Source organism: Anastrepha obliqua, chromosome 6 (assembly GCF_027943255.1).
Source record: "Anastrepha obliqua isolate idAnaObli1 chromosome 6, idAnaObli1_1.0, whole genome shotgun sequence".
In the NCBI taxonomy this organism is placed as follows: Eukaryota; Metazoa; Arthropoda; class Insecta; order Diptera; family Tephritidae; genus Anastrepha; species Anastrepha obliqua.
The window spans coordinates 25,888,463-25,912,100 of NC_072897.1; the positions used below are offsets into that span (position 1 = coordinate 25,888,463).

The 23,638-nt window shown below is 37.9% G+C and overlaps 1 protein-coding gene across 1 annotated transcript in view; it reads left to right on the forward strand.

Annotated features, from left to right (window-relative positions):
• LOC129249823 (uncharacterized) overlaps positions 1–16,974 on the forward strand; it is a 379,233-nt gene extending 362,259 nt beyond the window's left edge. The window contains exon 18 of the mRNA XM_054889490.1: positions 16,858–16,974. The gene's annotated coding sequence lies outside the window, so the exon portion shown is untranslated. The remainder of the gene's footprint in view (positions 1–16,857) is intronic.
• Positions 16,975–23,638: the final 6,664 nt, after the last annotated feature.

A 23,638-nucleotide genomic window follows, 5' to 3' on the forward strand; every position in this document is an offset into this window, starting at 1 on the left:
TAGGTGGTAATCACTTGATGCGAGATCCGGACTATACGGTGGATGCAAAAGAACCTCCCATCCGAGCTCCCGGAGCTTCTGGCGCGTCACCAAAGATGTGTGTGGCCTGGCGTTGTCCTGATGGAAGACAATTCGGCCTCTGTTGATCAAAGATGGCCTCTTCTGCATGAGTGCTGCATTCAAGCGGTCCAGTTGTTGGCAGTACAGGTCCGAATTGAGCGTTTGGTTATAGGGGAGCAGCTCATAGTGGATGATTCCCTGCCAATCCCACCAAACACACAGTAGAACCTTCCTGGCCGTCAATCCAGGCTTGGCCACCGTCTGGGCAGCTTCACCGCTTTTCGACCACGACCGTTTGCGCTTCACGTTGTCCTAAGTGACCCACTTTTCATCGCCAGTCACCATCCGCTTCAAAAACGGGTCGATTTTGTTGCGATTCAGAAGCGATTCGCATGCATCCATACGGCAAAAAATGTTTTTTTGCGTCAAGTCGTGTGGCACCCATACATCGAGCTTCTTTTTCAATCCAAGCTTCTTCAAATGGTTTATAACGGTTTGATGACTCATGCCCAGCTCTTGGCCGATGCTACGGCTGCTACTATGCCGGCCTCTTTCGATCAATTCAGCGATTTTATCGCAATTTTCGACGACAGGCCTTCCGGACCGTGGCGCATCTTCGATCACCTCTGCACCAGAACGAAAACGTTGAAACCATCGTTGTGTAGTGGAAATGGAAATTGTATCGGGTCCATAAGCTGCACAAATTTTATTGGCAGCATGAGATGCATTTTTGCCTTTATCGTAGTAGTACTGTAAAATATGCCGTATTTTCTCTTTATTTTGCTCCATGTTTGCGACGCTATAACTCACGAACGACTAAAAGCAAACAACAAATAATCAAACACGTGTTAGCACGTGAAAAGAGCTTTCCAAAAAGATCTAGCGTGAACCGATGCGACGAATACGACTAGAACTACGCGCTTGCAAAGACAAGCTTGCGGAAATACCGCAAGACTTTTTTGACAACCTTATATATGTCATAAAATTACTTTGTATGTCATCGGGGCTTATGTAAATTTTTTCGTTTGTTGCTGATTATGTCGATTTCCTTTGTTTTTTCTTTCGTCAGTATTAGTTGTGTATGAAATCTGTTAACTGTTGTATAAAAGATTGGAAAATGATCATTCTGTTCTTCTTCTTGGGAGTGAATGGTTGCACAGGTACTCATGTTATCAATTTGTTCTCCAGTATTTATTTCGAACGTATCTGTGTTGATTCTTCTTAAGAAGTCTGGAGCGTTGTTTTCTTTTCCTTTTGCATTCTTTACATTTATATTGTATTCTCCCAACTTTAAAATCTATCGCTGTAGTCTGGGGTTTATGTCTTTTCCGTCCTGTTTACATTGGAGCCACTAATAGTTGGTGATCTGTTACAAGATCAAATGGCTTACCATAAATGTAAGGTCGAAAATGGTTAACAGCCCAAACGATAACAAATAACTCCCGTTCGGTTGTAGAATATTTCCTCTCGTGATCATTAGATGTTCTACTGGCGTAACTTATCGAATGTTCTTCCTGTGTTAAGATGGCGCCAATGCAAAGTCGCTTGCATCTGTAGCAATTTTAAATTTTTTATTAAAGTCTACATATCTTAAGGTCAGAAGTTGTTAAAGTTTTTCGAAGCCATATGTGTATTGGGAATCTTTTTTATTTCTTTTTGTTCCTTTCCTCAAATATTTTGTCATACCATGAGCGATATTGGCATAATCTTTGATTAATTTCCTGTTATGCCCAGGAATGATTTAATTTGTTTTGTTGACTCCGGCAATTTTAGTTTCAGTATTTTTTCGATTTTTTCCATTTTTTTTTCCCAAAAATTCTGTTGTCTTAGAAAAAAATTTACATTTATCTATTTGTATTTTCAAATTATGCTCCTTTAGTTATTTGAATATTTTCTGTACATTCTCTGTATGCTCCTGGATATTTGTGTCAAAAATTCAAATGTCGTTAAGATATACTACGCATATTTTGTTTATATAGACCCTGACTACTGCGTTTATGAGTCTTTGGAAGGTTGCCGGTGCATTTTTCAAACCAAACGGCATTCTTACAAACTCATAAAGGCCTAGGGGTGTTGAGAATGCAGTTTTTCTTCTAAATTCTTCTTTAATAAGAACTTGATGGAAGCTTTTACCGAGGTCAAGCGTTGTGAAATATTGGGCTCTTCCGAGTTTTTCGAGGATTCTTTCAATGTTTAGCATTGAAAATTTATCATTCCTGGTTATCTCGCTTAGCTTTCTATAATCGATTACTATCCGCGAATTCTTTTCCCCAGACTTGTACATTTTCTTTGGTAAAATCCATAATGGTGAATTGAAGGGTGAATTGCTTTCCTTGATTATTCCCTGCTCTAACATTTCGTTTATTTGCGTTGTTGTTGCTGTTGTTGTAACCGCATAAACATTCCCCATATAACGGGTGATCAATCATGAGGTGCTTTTTTCAATAGTTAAAAAAAAACAAAAATGTAAATTATGTTCAAAACCTTTATTTATTATTTGAAAGGACATTCTTTGACATTTACTTTTTGAATATGACTTCATTCAAATGTTGGCCGCAACTACGCTTAAGGTGGTCCATTCTGAAGGTCCAATTTTCAATCACTCGTTCGAGCATTTCGACTGGTATGTCGTGAATAACACGCGTAATGTTGGCTTCCAGAGCTTCAATCGTAGCTGGTTTATCAGCATAGACCTTGGACTTCACGAATCCTCAAAGAAAAAAGTCCAAAGGTGTGATATCACAAGATCTTGGTGGCCAACTCACAGGTCCTAAACGTGAAAACAGCTGCTCTCCGAAATGACTTCTCAATAAAGTCATTGTTTCACGAGCTGTATGGCAAGTGGCTCCGTCTTGTTGAAACCAAATGTCGTAGAGATCATTAGATTCAATTTCAGGTAGCAAAAAGTCCGATATCATGGTACGGTAGCGAGCACCATTCACAGTTACGTTGCGGCCATCATCATTTTTGAAAAAATATGGACCGATGATTCCACCAGCCCATAAACCACACCAGACCGTTGTTTTCTCTGGGTGTAAAGGTAGCTCTTGAACCTGTTCTGGTTGCTCTTCATCCCAAATACGGCAATTTTGCTTATTGACGTAACCATTGAGCCAGAAATGCGCCTCATCGCTGAACAAAATTTTGCTCGAAAACAGCGGATCTTCTTCAATCTTTTCAAGAGCCCAATCAGCAAAACGGTGACGTGCAGGAAGGTCATTTGGCTTTAGTTCTTGTACGAGCTGTATTTTGTATGCTTTTAAATGAAGATCCTTCCGTAAAATTGACCAAGTTGTTCCATACGACAGTCCAAGTTGCTGAGAACGGTGGCGAATCGATTCATCGCGGTTTTCACGTACACTCTCTGCTACTGCCGCTATATTCTCAATGCTTCTTGCTGGACGTGGTCTATTCGGTCGAGAATTATCCACCAATGAATATTCGGATTCAAATTTGTTGATGGTATGTCGAATAGTGTTTAAGGCAGGCCGATTATGTTGACCATAATGCGGTCTAAGCGCACGAAAAACATTTGTCACAGAACGCTGATTTTCATAATACAGTTGAACAATTTGTAGACGTTGTGTGAGTCTTTTCATGATGAAATGCCAAACGCTGTTTGCCCCAACTCGCGCGAGTAAAGTTTCTGGTCCTTTAGGTATAATAAAAAAATATATTTTATTAAATCAAAACCAATTGTATGCTTAAATCAAATCTAGGCGAAGTACACATGCTCGGCTAATAGATGAGACTGCCTTTCTATGTAAAGAGTCTCATAATTATAAGTTTGGAATAACAAGTCTAAGTTTGTGATAAAAATGCTTAATCTAATGTTTATATATAGAAATGATGTCATGGTACGGCTTGCATCCGGTATTTGTTTATTTGACATGCGGTTGCCATGTGTTCATGTGCTGCGATAACTAAGTTTGGAATAACAAGTCTAAGTTTGTGATAAGAATGCTTAATCTAATGTTTATATATAGAAATGATGTCATGGTACGGCTTGCATCCGGTATTTGTTTATTTGACATGCGGTTGCCATGTGTTCATGTGCTGCGATAACTCGCGCGATCTGTAAAAAAAACGCAAATGAAAAAAACTCCTCTTAATTGATCACCCGTTATATGGGGAATGTTGCTGAAGTGACAGTCCTTGGCCGGATATAAATCCGGGTCGTTCCAGTAACGTAGAACCGACTGTCGTGGGAACGTCTTGCGTCTTTATTTCTGCTCCGTGTACTTGCGGATATTTATATATTTTCGCGTAAACTGGTTCACAAATTGTAGTAATAATTTCATGCTAAATTTCGTGTGTGTGCGTAAGTTTATCGCCTTTAAAGAATAGGTCGGTATTTTTGTATATAATCTTTTCGAGTTGAAATATTTCGTCTTTATTCATTTCATTATGAATAAGTTTTTTCATTATCTCATCATTTGGTTGACGGTCAACATTTTCACAGATTTGATCTATATCATAAAGGCGAGCCTTAATTAATTCAATTTTTGTGTTTTGAATTTCTACGACTTCATTTGTAAAATTAATTACTGCTTGATTTAAGGATATTATATCTATCCTATTATAGCATCAAAAGGTTTGTTTCAAAGTTTCGTAACTTTCCAGCTCATTAAGTTTCTTTCTTTGAATTTCAATGGTAGTTCAGTTATAATTTCTTTTGATATCTCGGTTAGTCCGTTAAGTGTTTTAAAATGTATGGGTGTCTTTAAATTCAGTCTTTTATATTTTGGTAGTTTGTTTTCATCGATCAGTGACGTTGTCGACCCTGTGTCTATTAGACATTTTATTTTTTCATCTACTATCGTCAGTTCGACTACCGGTAAACTGGTTGATAGCTTGGCAATTGAAAATTTTCCACCGTGTAGATATTGCTATTAGTCTCATCGTTTTCATTCAAGTCCAGTTGTTTTTGAATATTGTCTACGCCCATTGGTTGGGGTGTATCCTAATAGCGATTGGTTTGTCTTAATCGACTATTAAAGCTTTGTTTGGATTGTGTAGAATTTTCCCTACGATTTTGTTGGTAGTAATTTTAATGTGTTTTTATTAGTTGTACCCTGTCGTTATACTGGTTATAATTTTGGTTATTTCTAGGCTTTGTTCCCTCGTTCGTGCTTTGGGAAGAGCCTGAATGTGGGTTTTTATGCTGAAGATATGGGTTGTGTTGATCGTGATTGAGATTAAAAGAGTTGTTCAATTTATCATTTTTCTCATTGTAAAATGTTTTGTTGAAGTGTCTGAGCATGTTAGTTTGTTCTAAATAAAAACCCTTATGGGAGCATATCACACCTCTAAGGGTTTTTATGTTCCTACTATGGGGTTTTCCAATAACAAGTATTACAGGTGAATAGATTGCGCTATCGAGAGATGATTAACAATTTTTATGGCCGGAATTGCATGATATTGGTCTGGACAACATTTGTTTTCAACAAGACGGCGCTACGTGCCACGAAACCATTGATCTTTTACCGGAAAAGTTTCCGGACCGTGTTATCTCTCGATGAGGTGATAACGATTGGCCACTGAGATCTTGCGATTTAACACCTTGTGACTTTTTTCTTTGGGGCCACGTGAAAGAGAAGGTCTACGCCAAAAGCCCAGGGTCGATTCAAGACCTCAAAAATGGAATTCGTGAGGCTATCGAGGACATTGGGCAACGACTCTGCAATTCGGTTATGGAAAATTTCATGAGAATGATATTGTCCTGTATGCGTGGCCGATGTTATTTTCCACTTGTCTGATGTTATTTTCCACTATTAATGGCATATCTTCCTCTTTATAATGAAATAAACATCCAATCATTTATATTAAAAAACAGCATTTTTTCTAATATCAAAATAAGACCTCTGTTTGGAAAACCCTATATGTATAATCCTTGATAATGAAGGATCTATACTAGGGCGGGTCGATTTAAAAATCGCTCATTGCTCTTTGAAAATCGTATTCTAGGGATCAAAATAAGAAACTTTGCCGAAGGAACCATACCTCTAAAACGAATTCTCATGTCCCCCAATTTGAATTATCTTTAATTACTTGATTAACAATTTTGAGTAAACGAGGTTCTAGAAATCGTGACCAACCAATGAACTTGAAAAATAATGCACTGCCGTACACGACAGAGCTGTAATACTTGATATTGAAGTACATTGGCACATAACATTTAATTATAAATTCAACCAGAATTCTTAAATTTGCATCTGGATTTTCCGTTGTCACATATAATCGCAATAATCTAGCGGCCTTGGTGAGCCACCGAGAATGTACAATTTTCCCTGGTTTGATGTTAGCCAGATCCCTAAGTACTTCGAATCGGTGGAAAATTCAATTTTTTCTGGAGCAGGGGGCATATTTTGCAATTCAATTTTCTGGAAGCCGTCCAAGTTTCAATTTGACGGCTCAGTTTTCCGGTTGCCGATCTTGGTCCAGTGCTGGTTGATTTATCCAAAGCTTCAAACAAACGCCGAAACGGAAGTTCGTTGAAGTGTAGAAGGCAAACGAACCAATGCAATGGTCTTTTTAACAGCAATTCGAATCGTCGTATGATTCCACCGTGTGGGCCAGTGTTTGTTGGCTCACCGTCAGTGCATATTCCAATTAATGCATCCAGTGATATATTTTTATCATTGAAAAACCCATTTAATTTGGTTGTTTTGTATTCAACGGTTTCATGTTCCAGTCTTACGTAACCAATCAATTCAGAATTTCGTTCTCTCAAAATAACAAGATGAGGTTCTTTTACCATCCTAGTAAGATACTTCTCATCAATTTTATCTATCGTTAAAGTATCATCTTTTCTGCCATCGAATGAAAACGCTAACAAATTGGTATCATCTAACCGTTTGCGAAGCACTTCTTGTCTGCATATCTTTTTTTCTCTGCGAACTTTCGATTTATCCATGATGAGAGGTTTCCCATGCTTATCTTTAATTTTAAAATCTTGCAAAAAAGCGGTTCCCAATGCTGATGCTACTCTGTCAGGCTCACCAAATCTGTCACATACCAAGGCATAGTTAAAACAATCGTATCTCTCTGTGTATTGTGAACTTGTGCTTCTATCCATATCTTCTTGAACCGGTGGCGGTGCGTATGTTGAATCATCGGGATCTTGGTATGTTGGCATTGATGACATAGACGTTGCTCCTTGCTCTTCAGTTTCCATCACAAATGCATCCATTGTTAGTCTTCTCTGATTATGTTGATCGTGCATGAACTCTTTGAGGCGTTCGGGAACCCAGCCGCATGCACATGGAGCTGCCTTCAAATCGCATTTACATATTCTAATGTAAAAAATTGTTTCCAGAGATTTTACATACTCTGTAAATTGTTGGGTGTTGTTTCTTCTCTTGATTTGCTCTTGATACTTGTCAAGCAATTTATTAAATACACTTTTTTCAGCATTATTTCCATACCAAGTTTTTCCCAAATTCCAACTAACTTATCTTGTACTTGAATAGTGAATGATTTATGGGAAAACTTTTTGTTCTGTTTTAGCACGTTCGCTTAAGTAAAAATAATATCTCAAGATATCCAGATGGGTAGGTAAATTAAGATCAGTTAAATCAGTAGACACACCAAAAATAGTAACATCATGCTTGGGTATAAGACTCATTGGGTTTTCGATAGTTGTTGATGTAGTTGCTTCATCTTGCGGTGTAGAGGATGGTGGATTCATTGTAAACTTTTTGATTTGGAATGGTCACTTCACTTATTATTTTTTTTGAAATATTTTTTTATCTGAAATTAGCACTTCACACTTTGAGTTCTTCACAACGACTTAATGCATTCACAAAAACTTTTGCGTTATATATGGTCTACGAGACGAGGTAATAAGAATGAAATGGTAATTTCAATTCTACCTGCTGTGTCTTGTGGTTGCTTAAAAAACCCAACACAAGCAATTTTACGATCTGCAATTGTGTCACAGTGATACCTTCATTGTTTAAAAGGGTTGCGGTGCATTCCAGTGATACCTTAATTGTTGAAATGGTTGCTCGACCCAAATTGGGGGACATCAGAATTCGTTTTAGAGGTATGGTTCCTTCGGCAAAGTTTCGTATTTTGATTCCTAGAATATGATTTTCACAGAGCAATGGGCGATTTTTTTGCCTCCCCACAAATCGACTCGGCCTAATCTATACCATTTAAAAATTTACTAAGAGTTGCACTTTCGTTTCCTTTTGGTGAGTTGGGTTTTGTATATCAAATTCAAATTTTGTGTTTAAACCATCTTATATATTTTTAGTTTGTTAAAATAATCACTAACATTATTGAAATTTCTTAAATATAGTGCTTTCTCATGTAGTTTATAGTAAGTATCTTTGATTCCGAAATTCTTGATGAGTTCTTCTTTTAGTTGGTCCTATGTAAGGTTGTTTCCTAATGTTCGAATGCTTTTGAGGGCTTCTCTTTGAATTTTGTTGATTGTATGCATCTTTGTAGTATGAAGAGCTGCAGTGCTGCGTTGCTCTCGAACAGAGGGAGAATGACTTCGACTTCGTGAATAAACGATGCTAAATCATATTCGTTATCTCCCCTGAATTCTCTAATTCTGGCGGCTTCCTTTATTAGTTCGCTAGATGGTATGCTTAATGCAATTGTAGATTGTGTGTTTGTTGCTTGTTGCATATCGTCCCCTTTCTGTGTTAACCTCGAATCTACAAAATCATAATTTTCAGTAAATCGATAAAAATGTTTATAGTTACTTAACTTCTATGAATTTGATACGACACTATTCGAACATATAGACACGAGAAAAATCGAAACGCTCTAAAAAAAAATTCTATAATCATTATGAACATTTCACTAAAGATCTCAATTAAAAAAAAATTTAGTTACGGGGTTAACACAGAAAGGGGACGATATTTGATATGTGATTTATATTTATTACTTGTTCACTTAAATCGTTCTTTTTGAGAATATGGATTGGTCTCGAGTTCTGTTTTTGGTCTTGCATTTTGGGTATGAGGAAAGCAAATTTTCTTAAAATGGTATCTCACTTCGCGTTTTTGTTGTGTTTTTTGTTTATGTTATTTAATATTAGTCTTTAGGATGTATATATATTATATATATTTTTTATTTATTTCAAATCTTCGGTTTTGAAGTTTACCGACTGCGTCAATAACGCAGTCTTTGCTCTTACGAGCCGATCGATAATAAAAAAAAAACAGTAATTATCGACTGACTACAATTTACTTTTGGTTACTTAAATAACTTATTTTCTTATTGCAATATTTTTCGTTTCGAATTTCTTTCCTTATGTTTCCCAATTGATTGTCATTGTGGTTGGCGTTTCATGTAACGTAACCATTGTGGTTGGCGTTTCATGCGACGTAACCCGTGTGTAATGCTTCTTGAACGACAGAAAAGAAAAGGTTTTCTCCATCGCTGATAACCTTATGCGTCGAAAATGTTGGAGCCTGCCAGGTGAACCAGATTCATCGACAACGATAAAAAATATTCATGTTTCAAAGGATATGTTGTGCATCAGATGGGATCAGAAGGGTGTCATCTATTATGAGCTCCTTAAACCATCTGAAACCATCACTAGCGATCGTTACCGACTGCAGCTAATGCGTTTGAATGGAGCTCTCAAAGAAAAGCGGCCGGTTTGAGACGGCAGACATGACAAACTGATTTTGCTGCATTACAACGCCAGGCCACACGTTGCTAAATCGGTCCAGAATCTGAATTGGGAAATCTTGCCCCACCCGCCATATTTCCCAGATATTGCACCTTCGGATGACCATCTGTTTCGATCAATGCAGTTAGCCCTTATTGGAGAGCGGTTCAATTCTTACTAGAGCATCGCAAACTGGCTCAATGAATGGATCAAGTCAAAAGAACTCGAATTTTTCGTCAGAGGAATCTGTATGCTGCTTGAAAGATGGAGTAAAATTCTAGCTTCCAATGGCACATACATCACATGTATTATATAATTGTTTAAATAATTCGTAACTTTGGCTAAGAAAGAACGAGAACTTATTCCCATACCCAATAAAGAAGCAATTCGATTGAACGGAGCGCTTTTATTAGCTCTTACTTTGTGCAAATTTCATAGTGATTCTACAAATCGTACAATATCTAAAAACACTCAGGAATATAAGCGCGTTTATACTGCAACTAAACACAACTTCTCCTATCTGTGAGCTCAAACTTTGTTTTCCAAATATAAATAAAAAACACAAAAAAAAAAAAAATGTGAACGCATAAATGCCTGTGGAGCGCTCTCCTCCCGAAGATAAGTATCGCTCACCAGCACAAATGCAACTAACAAGTGCCAACTGCGACTCCAATGTTACACTTTCGGCAAGAGAAACACACAATAAGTTATCAGCTGTACCACCCCATCTCGAAATCGCCGTCAACTCTATACCCACAACTCCTCTTTCGTGGATTGAACAATCTCGAACTCCAACTGATTTGAACAACATTTCTCATCCCACCACTTACGTGGTAGCTCATACCAGCGCAACAACAAACACGACAGTTAAAACATCAGCATCAACAATCAAAACTACTACTACAGTCTCTTATATTTTCTCTTACTCGCCAATTATGCCTACAATAATAAATCGCGTAAAAAATAGCTAATATATCAATAGATATCAGATATGTATGGATTTTTTTAAACATAAAAAGTTAGAGGGCTCAGGAACTATAAAAAATATAATTTTAAGTTGTATTCAACCATGCCTGCAACCTGCAGTAGACGGATGTACCTAATTTGTCGGTAATATTTTATTTTCAGTCTAAACCGCGTACAAAATGCATCTACACAAAACAAAAACGTACACTGCCCAAGTAGCAGCTAAGAAAGTAGTAGTAGCGTACACATGAATAATTTTGCAAGTAGAGCTCCGGCAGATTCCAAGTTTTCTGCTACTACTTCAACTACAGAGAGTCTTCACCCATAAATTTTACAAAAATTATACGAATTGGGACTATTTTCGTAAAATTATGGTACAAAGTCTTAACATTGAAGTCCCCTTAAAGAGTAAAAAAGAAATAGAATATGTGTATGTATAGAAATGTAATAATATACTTAAATGACAGTATAGTGTATGCAATAATAACTTCAACACCTATAATTGAAATGAGTAACAACAACATTCGACCGCCGTAGCGGAATGGGTTGGTGCTTAACTACCATTCGGAATACGGAGTAAGTTGGTTCGAATATTCGTCAAACATCAAAATTAAGAAAAAGTTTTTTCTAAAACCAGTCGCTCCTCGGCAGACAATGGCAAACCTCTGAGTGTATTTCCGCCATGAAAAGTTCCTCAAAAAAAATATACGCCGTTCGGAGTCGGCTTAAAACTGTAGGCCCTTCCATTTGTAAAACAACATCAAGACGCACGCCACAAATAGGAGGAGGAGCTCGGCCAAACATCCAAAAAGGTTAGAAGGCTGTAACAATAAAACAGGTACATAGAGTAACAAATAAAATACTGTCAAAAATTGATAAAAGGAATACCTGAGTTGCTGTGTATCTTTATTTAGTGAAAGCTTTTGACAACGTGTGGCACAAGGGACTATTATTTAAACTTAAACAGTATTTTCCAATGAACTAATATCTGATACTGGCAAGCTATATAGCAAACAGATACTTTTACGTAAAATATGGAGACAAATACTCTAATATTCAACTCATGGAAGCGGGGTATTTCAAGGCAGTGTACTAGAGCATGTGTTAATATTTCCATGCCTGCAAGTTCCAACATGATAGCAACTTTCGCAGAAGATACCATTCTATTAGCAGCTTATAAAACCTTAGGAGCAGCAACAAACAAGTTATAGCAGATTTTGGACTAAACTTGAAAATGGTTTAACGCTTGGTATACAAATCAATAGTGGCAAAACAATTTATGTAGTTTGCTCTAACAAGAAAGGGAATACATACGAATCTGACGATAAACAAATCACAAATCCTGATAGACATAAAGGCAAGATATCATGTTGAAAAGAAATGAGGTACAAACCAGATTCCGACAACTACATTGGCTATTTGGCAGGCACTCGAAACCTTAATATCAATACAATGCAGAAATCCTCCGTAAACGCAGCACAAATCATATTATGAGTTTAACGAATCATACCACCCCCATCAACAGAAAGCGCAAACTCCAGGTGGCTCAAACGACCACCAACACCAATTCAGTTGATAACTAGAAAAATTTAAAATTATGTACTTATATAGGGTTATTCAATAGGTGCGCTTCAACTTTTTTCCGATAGGGAGGGCGAACGACTCAATATTTTTTATTTTTCGCTTGTCATTTGTAAACTTCATTAGTATACATTTCATCATGGAACGCTACACACTTGAACAACGATTGCAAATCGTGCAAATTTTTTATGAAAATAATCGTTCTGTTGCTGCTACTTTAAGAGCATTACGGCCATTTTACGGTCCATTTAACAAGCCGTCCCATTTTGGGGTTATGTGAAGTCATTGGTCTACAGTAACAAGCCGGCGACGATTTGTGAGCTCAGAGCCAATATTGAACGCGAAATTGTTGGAATTTCGGCCGATTTATGCGAAAATTGGGTTCAAAGATTGGACTTCGTAAAACGTGCACGCGGTGGTCATGCAAAAGAAATCAAATTTCATACTTAAATGTATATGTTCAAACTCGATAATAAAAAAAAAATTAGTTAAAAAAGTCAAACCGTTTGTGTTTTATTCAAAAAAGTTCAAAAGTTGAAGCGCTCTTACTGAAAAACCCTATACATTACAAACTCGCACAATTACTAAACCAAAAAGTAACATTGATAATGAATAATATTATGAAATCCCAGTTGTAAAAATAATTATTTAGTGTCATAAGACAGGTGTAATTAATAAAGGAACAAAACAAAGAAGTTTTAGTAGCATCCCTGTCTTTACGGAAGACGACAAAGAGTCTGGTATCAAAAAACCCCGCAACAAAAAATTCAGCTTTTAGTCACGTTTCCACAATAACAAAAATGTCATAGTCCAGTTGTGAACTCAAAGACGTGATAGCCTTAGATTTAGTTTTTAGACTTAAGGCTCTCCACGTGTGTAGTGTGTATGCCTCGCGCGACATACGAAAAGTAGTAATCGCCCTTATCGGGAAGTTCGCCCGGAAAAAATTTTTCGCCTATCGGAAATTTCGCCCGAACAAAATTTCACTTCGTGATTGTGCTAATTTCGTAAGCAAGCGTATATTTCCTTAAAATAAAGTAAAAATACACCTCAAAATTTTCTAGAAATATGTATAGTATTGCGCTTAGGTTATTATTGAGCGAGCGTGAGGAAAATTTGAACGTGAAAGTGTTCAGGAGGCGATGAAGGGACAATTCCAACGCTTTGGAACTAAGTGATTCAATGTGAGATAACAATATTACGGGCTAAACAAGCCGGCATTTAAGTACTTGCTAGATGTCCTTACTAACTCCTGTAAAATTGAGCGCATGTTCGCGATTTTTCGCAGAAGGAGGACATCAAAAAGGCGTTGGGAAGGACCATGAAGTGGGCCTAGCTCAATTTCCTTTCAATAAAGTACTGACAGAAGTGCTGAGTATTTTCGAGCTACTCCTTTCTCCACAATGGATAAGTTGGCCCACTTTAGTTGAACAGCGCCAAATAGCACATGATTTTTTTACAAAATACGCAGTGCCAGGAGTTATAGGATGTGTTGACGGAACACACATTAACATAATATCCCCTTCAAAAAACATTCATATTTTACAACAGAAAAGGCAAATGCAGTTTGAACGTTATGCTCGTAAGTACTATATTCGTAATTAAAGTTAAAGTAAGAAATAAATATGTATACATAAATGGTTTTTCAGGTATGCGATAGTAATCTGAAGATTCGTTTTATAGATGCGACACATCCTGGTGCTTGCCACGATGCCTTTATATGGAACTTCAGCAGCTTATGACATGAAATGATGGGAAAATATTTGCAAACCCACAACAGAGTTTGGTTACTAGTTAACAGATTAAAACCAATGAAGAGCATACATAATTTCAAACTTTTCAGCAGACGCTGGGTACCCGCTAGAGCCGTGGCTACTTACTCCATATAGAACACCAGAAAATAATTCAGCTCAGGCCAGATTTAATGAAGTACACACACGTTGTCGAAATATAATCGAAAGAACAAATGGTGTTCTAAAAAACCGATGGAGGTGTCTGTTAAGCGCTAGAGAGGTGTACTATGCTCCTTTAAAGGCAGTAAAAATAATTAAAGTTTGCGCTGCGTTGCATAATATTTGCATTCATTACAAAAGTGATCTACATTTTTCTAACCCATCTGTTAATGGAGAATTCAATGAGATTTCCATGGCAGATAATCAACAAATTGTCGAAGTCAACAGGAACTATCTGGCAGAAGGTCAGCGCATCCGTACAGATATTGCAAACACTTTTATTGCATTAAATATTTTGGCAGATATGAAAAATTAGCTGTGACAATATTTTAGTTCGCCACTGTATTTAAAATAATAAAAATCAGTCTTACTAAAATTATTTTTAGTCTTTGGATTAGCGATTTTGCAAAACTTTTTTTTTTTGTTCCTTTAATTCTAACGTCCTTCGATTAGTTGCAATTAGGTTTTCGGTTTCTATTTTATGCAACTTTTCCAATTCTAAATTATGTCTTTCCATTTCATTTAGTTTTTTTTTCATTTTGATCGGATAAACGTTTTAATGTAAGATATATCATTTTTGTACCGTATTGCATTTCTTTATTGTGCGTCTTCATCTCTTCCAAAGTTTCGCCTACTTTAGTGCATAGTTTTTGTTGTGTTTCCAGCTCTTTTATGACCAATTCACTACTTGTTTGCTTTTTGGGCTTCGTTGCACTGTTTGGCTGCTTGCTGCTCTTTGGTGAATATTCGCTTTCTCGCTGAGGAACAGGAGGTTCACTAACCCACGCGCTACTACCAGGAACTTCTTCATCCAAAACAACAATTTCTGACAAGTCTTCCGTATTAGGATTGACCCTTGCTTTTTTTGCAGGCAAACCATAGCATTGGGAAGTTTCAATGCCATCAACAGATTCTTTAATATCTAGCAGTTGGTATATTGCCTCTTCTGCACTCGAAAAAGTCTGTGTTCTATTGGGTCCGCTTCCTGTTCCTCTTTCATACATTTTGTTGTGTGAAGCCTTCTTGCATACGTAGCGTTTTTGGTCAGTCCATACTTAGTTAATAGATAGCTTGTGAAAATAATCAGGCTTTATAAACATAACTTTTTACCGTTTTCCACTCAAACTCAGTCTTAACAGGCGGGCCTACGCTATTTAACGCCAAAGTAAGCTGGTTCCAGAATTCGGCCACCTTCTGGCGATTTTCTTTCACAAACTCTCTTGCAATATCTGGGTTTTGCAGCATTTCATCCAACAGCCTCTCGAATTCCGATTTATTTATTGATTTACTCCTAAAAATAAGAGTACATTTATTTAAAAAATATCTATTGCTTAAAAGAAAAAAATACTTACATTTGAATTCTTTCGTGTTCGCCTGCAAAACAAAAGTGAATAAATTTCTGTTTCCCGCTCGTTCATTTCGCCCGAATAAAGAGCTGCCAATAAGGCGAAATATTTTTCGAACATGAACAATACCATGCCGATAAGGCGAACAAAAAAGGTGAAATTTTTCGGGTGAAAATATAACTCGCGATAAGGGCGAATATTAACGGAGTAGTAGTAGTAAGATTAGAGAGCGAGGCAGGATAAAAATGTGAATTGTTATTGTCACAAGCCAATGCACTAGTACCAGCACTGCACTAGCGACAACAGCGCAGGTGGAATTAACGGCAGCAGGAGAACGGAGAGCCTTAGCTTAGCAACAAAGCTTTGTGCACCAGCAGCACTGCAAATATCAGCATTGGCAGCAGCCGACGAACGAAGAGAATTGGAACTAGCAGTGCGACCAGTAGCAATCGAGATAAATAGGTTGTGTGAGCTTTACATCAAAATTAGTTTTAAGCGTCACTGGCACCACCAAAACCAATAAATATAACTTTTCAGGGAGTTAACTTCGGCACCCGACGATGCATTCATACATACGTACAATCATTGATTGTTACAGTTGCTCATAACATTTGATGAGTTCATAGCACTTTTATAGGATATAAACACAGCAACAAGAAGATCAAGGTGCTTAGCATTCTTATTGTCCAACTGATTAAGTTCCTTGTTATTTTTAATTTCTCCGATTAGCAGACTGCTTATTCTTAATTTTTAGTCATAATGTCTGTTTGAGCGTGGCTGGTAATGAATTCTCGTTGATGTTAAGGAGAGCATAACGCCCAGTAAGTTGGGAAAACAAAACCAGGATGCTTTGGTTGATCGCTAATGGTGTTTAAAGATGTCGGCCTTTTGTATTTAAATAACGTGAAACTATAAGACTCTATCAGTTAAGATTTTATGTATTCGATGCATGATGCATATCTAATAAATATAAATTTAAAATAATCATCATTAAATGAGCAAGGAATAAGGGAATAATAAAAATAATAGTAATAAATAAATAAATACTAATAATATATAAATAAAAATAATGATTATTAATAATAAATAAATAATAAAAATAATAAATAAATAAATAAAATTAAATTTTTATTGCCCAATCATGAATAGTCTGATTTGAAGAAATATGTGTTGTTATCGAACTTGAGCACCTTGGCTCGTCTCGACAGAGTACAGATTTGCTGCTAATATTGTATACTAATTTGCCGCGCATGCTTTAAACGTTTCTTTATACGTATATTGGCCTATACTTTTACTTTCTATATTTTATTTACAGATTTGTCAAACATTCCGGATAATTCATTGGCAACATTAGTACAAGTTCTGTCACAGTTTAACTCATTTCAAGAGAGGCCTTCGGAAGTAGTAGTCAAAGAAGAAAGATTACCACCAGTGCAAAGTGAGTAATGTCTATCTGCAACCGTCCTTCGATCTTCGAATACCACTCTTGAAAAAAATGGAAGTGAATGAATCCAGCAGTGTAAAATATGTACATACAAAAAATATCTACAATATTAGAAAATACTTCATACATACCTAAAATATATGGTAATATATGTTGATAACATATTGTAGAACTCTTGTTGTTAACCCTTAATTTATAAACTATTTTTCGACGTTATAAATTAAACTCATTTCGGGAAATAACTAGAAATGTAATCAAAATATTTTATTGCATACTTTTTTATATCTTTCCCAATGGATCTCCAAAATCTTAAAAAAAATCTCAGCATGAAGCGACGGAAAAGTTACAAGTTACAAGAAATATGTATATGTACAGCTAAATCCAAATGGTTTATTTCATAGAGTCCACAGCACGGTTATTTGGTTTGAAAAGTACTCTTTGAAATTTTAAGAATCGGATACCAGGGTCTCGAGAAATAGGCCAAAACGTGGACCCGGGTAACCCTAGGATGTGTTTGTACAATATGGGTAGCAAATGGAAACTGTTGATGATTTCTATAGTATAGAGTATTTTTCACACCGTTCCGTGGCTAGGGTCTCGAGATATAGGGGAAAACGTGGACCCGATTAACCCTAGGATGTGTTTGTACAATATGGGTAACAAATGGGAGCTGTTGATGATTTCTATAGTATAGAGTATTTTTCATACCGTTCCGTGACTAGGGTCTCGAGGTATAGGCCAAAAAGTGGACCCGGGTAACCCTAGGATGTGTTTGTACAATATGGATATCAAATGGAAGCTGTTGGTGAATGCTTTAGTACAGAGTATTTTTCATGCCGCTCCGTGACTAGGGTCTCGAGGTTTAGGTCAAAACGTGGACTCGGGTAACCTTTGGTTGTGTATGTACAATATGGGTACCAAGTGAAAACTGTTGATAAGTGCTTTAATACGGGGTAATTTTCATACCTATTGATGACTAGGGTCTCGAAATATATGCCAAAACGTGGACCCGCCGTGTCTTTAAACCGAATTGAACCAAACTTACACACATTGTTAAGTAAGTATTGAAAATGGGTTTCGTGAAGTTTGGTTGTAATTCGGAACACCGGCAACGCGTGCAGCGTTCTTTTGAACCAGCCATAATGTCGTTTACTTTTTTAACGCTTGGGGCGGAACTGAACTGTCAAATATATATATATATTATATATGTATATATATAATTGGCGCGTACACCCTTTTAGGGTGTGTGCCCGTGCTCCTCCTCCTATTTGTGGCGTGCGTCTTGATACTCTTCCACAAATGGAACGATGTTACGTGGTCATGGGAATTTTCAGACCTCCAATCGTTTGTCACGATCCCACATCGCATCTCACAAAACCCTTGTTGCTCACAAAACCTAAATAAAGGCGGCTGGAAACGTTTTGCAGCAGATGCTGTTTCACTGCTTGATTCTTTCTAATCTCGGCGAACCTTGTGAATGAACGAACGGCCGACATAAGAAAATTATATATTTCTAAATCGGTGCCATTTTCACATACTATATACTTCATTTCTTGAGTGAAATAGTATTATAGTTCTCGATGTCTTATCGGAAAACGAGCAAAAAGAAATATAATGGTTTCAGGAAGTTATAGCCATATATATATATGCATGTCCTCAACTAATTTGTTTACTCTAAAAGTGTATTCAAGAGCGCATAATCGGAGCCCTGAGTTGGAGCACACTTTCGTTAGAGTTCTACTTAACATATGTATACAGCAGACTTTATTTAATTATATCATTCAATTTAAAGCCTCGCTCTTCCTAGAGCTTACTTTGCACTGCCCAACACGCGTTTTGGCGTTTACCCAGCTCATTGCCTGTTGCGCTTGGTGGCTAGTAAATAAGCTGAATTTGCTTAAGGTACTCGGTAAGCACACAAATGCTCTGACTTTCCGACTATCTTTAAAAAAATATATTTTAAAATCACAATTTTATACATTTTTTAATAGAAACGTTTTTTTTTTAATGAAATGCGTCATGGTTGGTGATGCTGTACGGGTGTGTTCAAACAATAAGGAAAATTTTCAAATTTCGTGGGCTAAGTACATTCGACTTTCGATTATTATATCTTTTTATGTTGGTATACTCGTCTCAAAGATATGTTAACGGTTTTAGCATAATAAAGGGTGTTTTTTTTAGAGGTTAGGTTTTCAAGTTGGCACTACTTTTTTCGTAGATGGTCTTTTTGACAGCTGTCACTTGATTTATGCTCAGTTTGGTTTGCCATTTCATAATGAATAGACTTACACCTGAACAACGTTTGCAAATCGGACATTTTTATTACGAAAATAATGGTTCGGTTCGCGCGACGCATCGAAGAAAATTTTGTTCAGCGATGAAGCTCACTTTTGGTTGAATTTGTATGTCAATAAGCAAAATTGTCGCATTTGGAGTGAACATAATCCACAAGCCATTGCTGAGACGCCGTTACATCCTCAAAAAGTCACTGTTTGGTGTGCTCTATGGGCAGAGGGAATCATTGGTCCATATTTCTTTAAAAATGAAGCCGGCCATAATGTTACAGTCAATGGAGAGCGCTATAGAGCCATGATTAATGACTTTTTCGTGCCTGAATTGGACGATGTTGATGTGGACTACCTTTGGTTCCAACAAGACGGCGCTACATGCCATACAGCCAACGCAACAATCGATTTATTGAAGGAAGCTTTTGGTGAGTGCATTATCTCGCGCCGTGGACCTGTGGCGTGGCCTCCAAGATCGTGCGATATAACACCGCTGGGCTATTTCTTGTGGGGCTATGTGAAGTCGCTTGTCTACGCAGATAAGCCCGAGACGATTGACGTCTTGGAAGAGAATATTCGGCGCGTTATTGCTGAAATACGGCCCCAATTGCTGAAAAAAGTGGTCGAAAATTGGGCCTCTCGGCTGGAATTTATTCGAGCCAGCCGCGGCGGCCACTTGCCCGAAATCATTTTTAAAACATAATGGCAAACCCTTATCTTTATAATAAAGCTAAATTCTTGGCCATAACATTAATTTATATAGGTTTTATTTCATCTTGAAAACCTAACCTCTAAAAAAACACCCTTTAGCACCTTTAGTTTATTTATGAGAGGCATAAATAGGATAAGTGTTTTGTGTGTTCGGCGATTTTCTGCTATCGACTCTTGGCTCTGCTTGACTCTTCCATTGGGACGATTGGATCTACAACCTCAAGCAATCGTCGACATTGATAAACATGAAACGACTAGACGCCTGGAGAATAACGGCAGTCATAACTGGCTTTTGGTCTATCGAAAAACAAGCAGCTAAAATGGGCATCCCCCGCTACACGTACTGTCACAGTTGCAAACAACCGGAGAAAAATGAAACAATCCTCCATTTCCTCTGTGAATGCCCTGCCCTATGGAAGGACAGAATGTTAACCCTGGGCACACCCCTGTTCGAGAGTCTCGAACAACTGTCTGCCATAGACGTCAACAACCTAATAAGGTTCTTAAACATAGTGTCAAACAGATGGTAACGGGGATGTGGCAACAAAATGGTGCGGAGGCGCTAGTTGGATTCTGGATGAATAACCAACCAACCAACACTTGCTTTACTTTATTTCAAACACTTTACTTCTAGTGTACCCGTTCAGCTTAAGACTGAATCACTCTATTAACTTTCAATTATTTGCTTAAAAGTATAACATGCTACATCCCCCATGCGCATGCACCTTGGCTTATATACATGTGCTGAATAACTATCGTAATTTCTAGATCTGGCAGCTCGTATCTTCTGGTGAGTTCTGTTGTAGCAGTAGCTTAGTAGTCACCTGCCGTCTTCGTCTAACTCATATAGCGGTAGTCCCAGAAAGTGTGAAATGCCTCACTATCTGCTGTCGCCATCAAGGCTAATTCATGCTATTGTTGCCAGTCGGTTCGCGAAACTTCGCGATTGTAACACTGCCCTCCGTTTAAGTCTGATTAGATACCATCGATTTAAATATTAACAATATTTCCAGATTTACTACTTGGATTTTCCCTGTCCAACTTTGCATTGCTGTTTTGCTAGTTTTGGAGAAATCCCTTTATTTATAAAGAAGTATCAAAGTAGAAGGAGAAGTACCAAACTTTCTTCGCTAAGTCCTTCGAAGTTCACAGCACGGTCAAATCTGTCCTTCATCTTGTTACTTTCTAGCTGGGTATTCTGTCTCACATGATGGTTAATTCTTCCATGTCATCCTGCAGTGTTTTCCAATGACTGCCTACGTTCATTTCAAGAGCGACACCTAATCCGATCGATAAATCACCCGTAAGCCTTAAGTCGCTTCCAAAAATGGACCTAGCAGGCGATTGGCCAGTAGTTTCATGCCCAGATGAGCGACAGGAACATCTTGATGTGTTTGTTCCAATTTCGTTGGAACTTTCTTACTACCTTTCGCAAGTGCTCCTCCAGAGTGCGGTTGAATCTTTCGACTATTTTATTTGGTTGGGGGTGCAAGGGTGTTGTACGTGTTTTCCTAATTTCCTACAAGTAACACATTTCTTTGAATACTGCGGATTCGAAGTTCCTTCCTTGGTCTGAGTGCAACTCAATAGTTACTCTTAACCGAGTCACAAAAACCGCAGCAATGGTTTTGGCCTCTTGGTTTGGTAGAGCCCACACTTCTGGCCACTTACTGAAGTAGTCCATAACAACGACAACATGGAGAGCATGCGGCACCAAATATCAATGTCATCGCATACACTTGAATCTCTTTTAATGGATTTGCATCCCTCCACAGAAATCATGGCGAGTGTATGTCAGCACCTTGTGCCAACATTTCTTCCATATCACCTGCGACAGCAATCCCTCTTTGAATAGCATAGAGTTTAAGGAAATGTTTGAGACTATAGCTGATGGGTCGAATGCAATACCAAGTTTTTGTGGCTTATGTGCGGTTAGAACACCAAAATGAGGCAAGTAAGATGTGGTTGAACCTTCTTGCTGAGCTTCTTTGGCGGATAATAATTTGTACAGGGTGCCCCATCTTTTATGTCGGTATGAAAAAAAACAACTGATTTGTATAAGTGAGGTATTTTTATTTGGTTTGGTTATTTACAATTTATTGATACTATTTTTTGAATTCAATATCAATTAAGTGGCCACCTTTATTAGCAATCATAAACTGCGAACTTTTTTCCGCGTTTGTCATCACCTTGTCAAGCATTTCGGGTTTTATAGCGTCGATTTCGGTGTAAAGCGATCAATGGTTGAAATTGTATAATACTAAGTGACGTATCGAAAACATGTATGTTGAAGTCGATCGGTTGGGAAATGACAAAGTTATTCAGTGTTTACATATAGACACAAAAGATGGCGCACCCTGTATTTATTAATTTCTGCTTTATAACTTATTGTGTGAGGTTCATCTTTTAACATTATATAAGGTTGTCAAAAAAGTCTTGCGGTATTTTTATTGAATTTTCAATTGTTCATAAAATTGGTTATAATAATGCGATTTAAGTCAAATATGCGCCGTTTTGTTTGATGACGAGTTCCCAACGAGATGCCAACTTCATAATGCCCCTCTTATAGAAGCTCGCTTCCCTATTGTCAAAAAACTCGGAGAGCCAATTTTCACAGGACTCTCTTGTGGACAACTTCCGACTACCAAGCTCGTTCGCCATGGACAGAAATAGGTGGTAATCACTTGGTGCGAGATCCGGACTATACGGTGGATGCAAAAGAACCTCCTATCCGAGCTCCCGGAGCTTCTGGCGCGTCACCAAAGATGTGTGTGGCCTGGCGTTGTCCTGATGGAAGACAATTCGGCCTCTGTTGATCAAAGATGGCCTCTTAGGCATGAGTGCTGCATTCAAGCGGTCCAGTTGTTGGCAGTACAGGTCCGAATTGAGCGTTTGGCCATAGGGGAGCAGCTCATAGTGGATGATTCCCTGCCAATCCCACCAAACACACAGAAGAATCTTCCTGGCCGTCAATCCAGGCTTGGCCACCGTCTGGGCAGCTTCACCGCTTTTCGACCACGACCGTTTGCGCTTCACGTTGTCGTAAGTGACCCACTTTTCATCGCCAGTCACCATCCGCTTCAAAAACGGGTCGATTTTGTTGCGATTCAGAAGCGATTCGCATGCATCCATTTTGCAAAAATGTTGTTTTGCGTCAAGTCGTGTGGCACCCATACATCGAGCTTCTTTTTGAATCCAAGCTTCTTCAAATGGTTTATAACAGTTCGATGACTCATGCCCAGCTCTTGGCCGATGCTACGGCTGCTACTATGCCGGTCTCTTTCGATCAATTCAGCGATTTTATCGCAATTTTCAACGACAGGCCTTCCGGACCGTGGCGCATCTTCGATCACCTCTGCACCAGAACGAAAACGTTGAAACCATCGTTGTGCGGTGGAAATGTAAACTGTATCGAGTCCATAAACTGCACAAATTTTATTGGCAGCATGAGATGCATTTTTGCCTTTATCGTAGTAGTACTGTAAAATATGCCGTATTTTCTCTTTATTTTGCTCCATGTTTGCGACGCTATAACTCACGAACGACTAAAAGCAAACAACAATTAATCAAACACGTGTTAGCACGTGAAAAGAGCTTTCCAAAAAGCTCTAGCGTGAACCGATGTGACGAATACAACTAGAACTACGCGCTTGCAA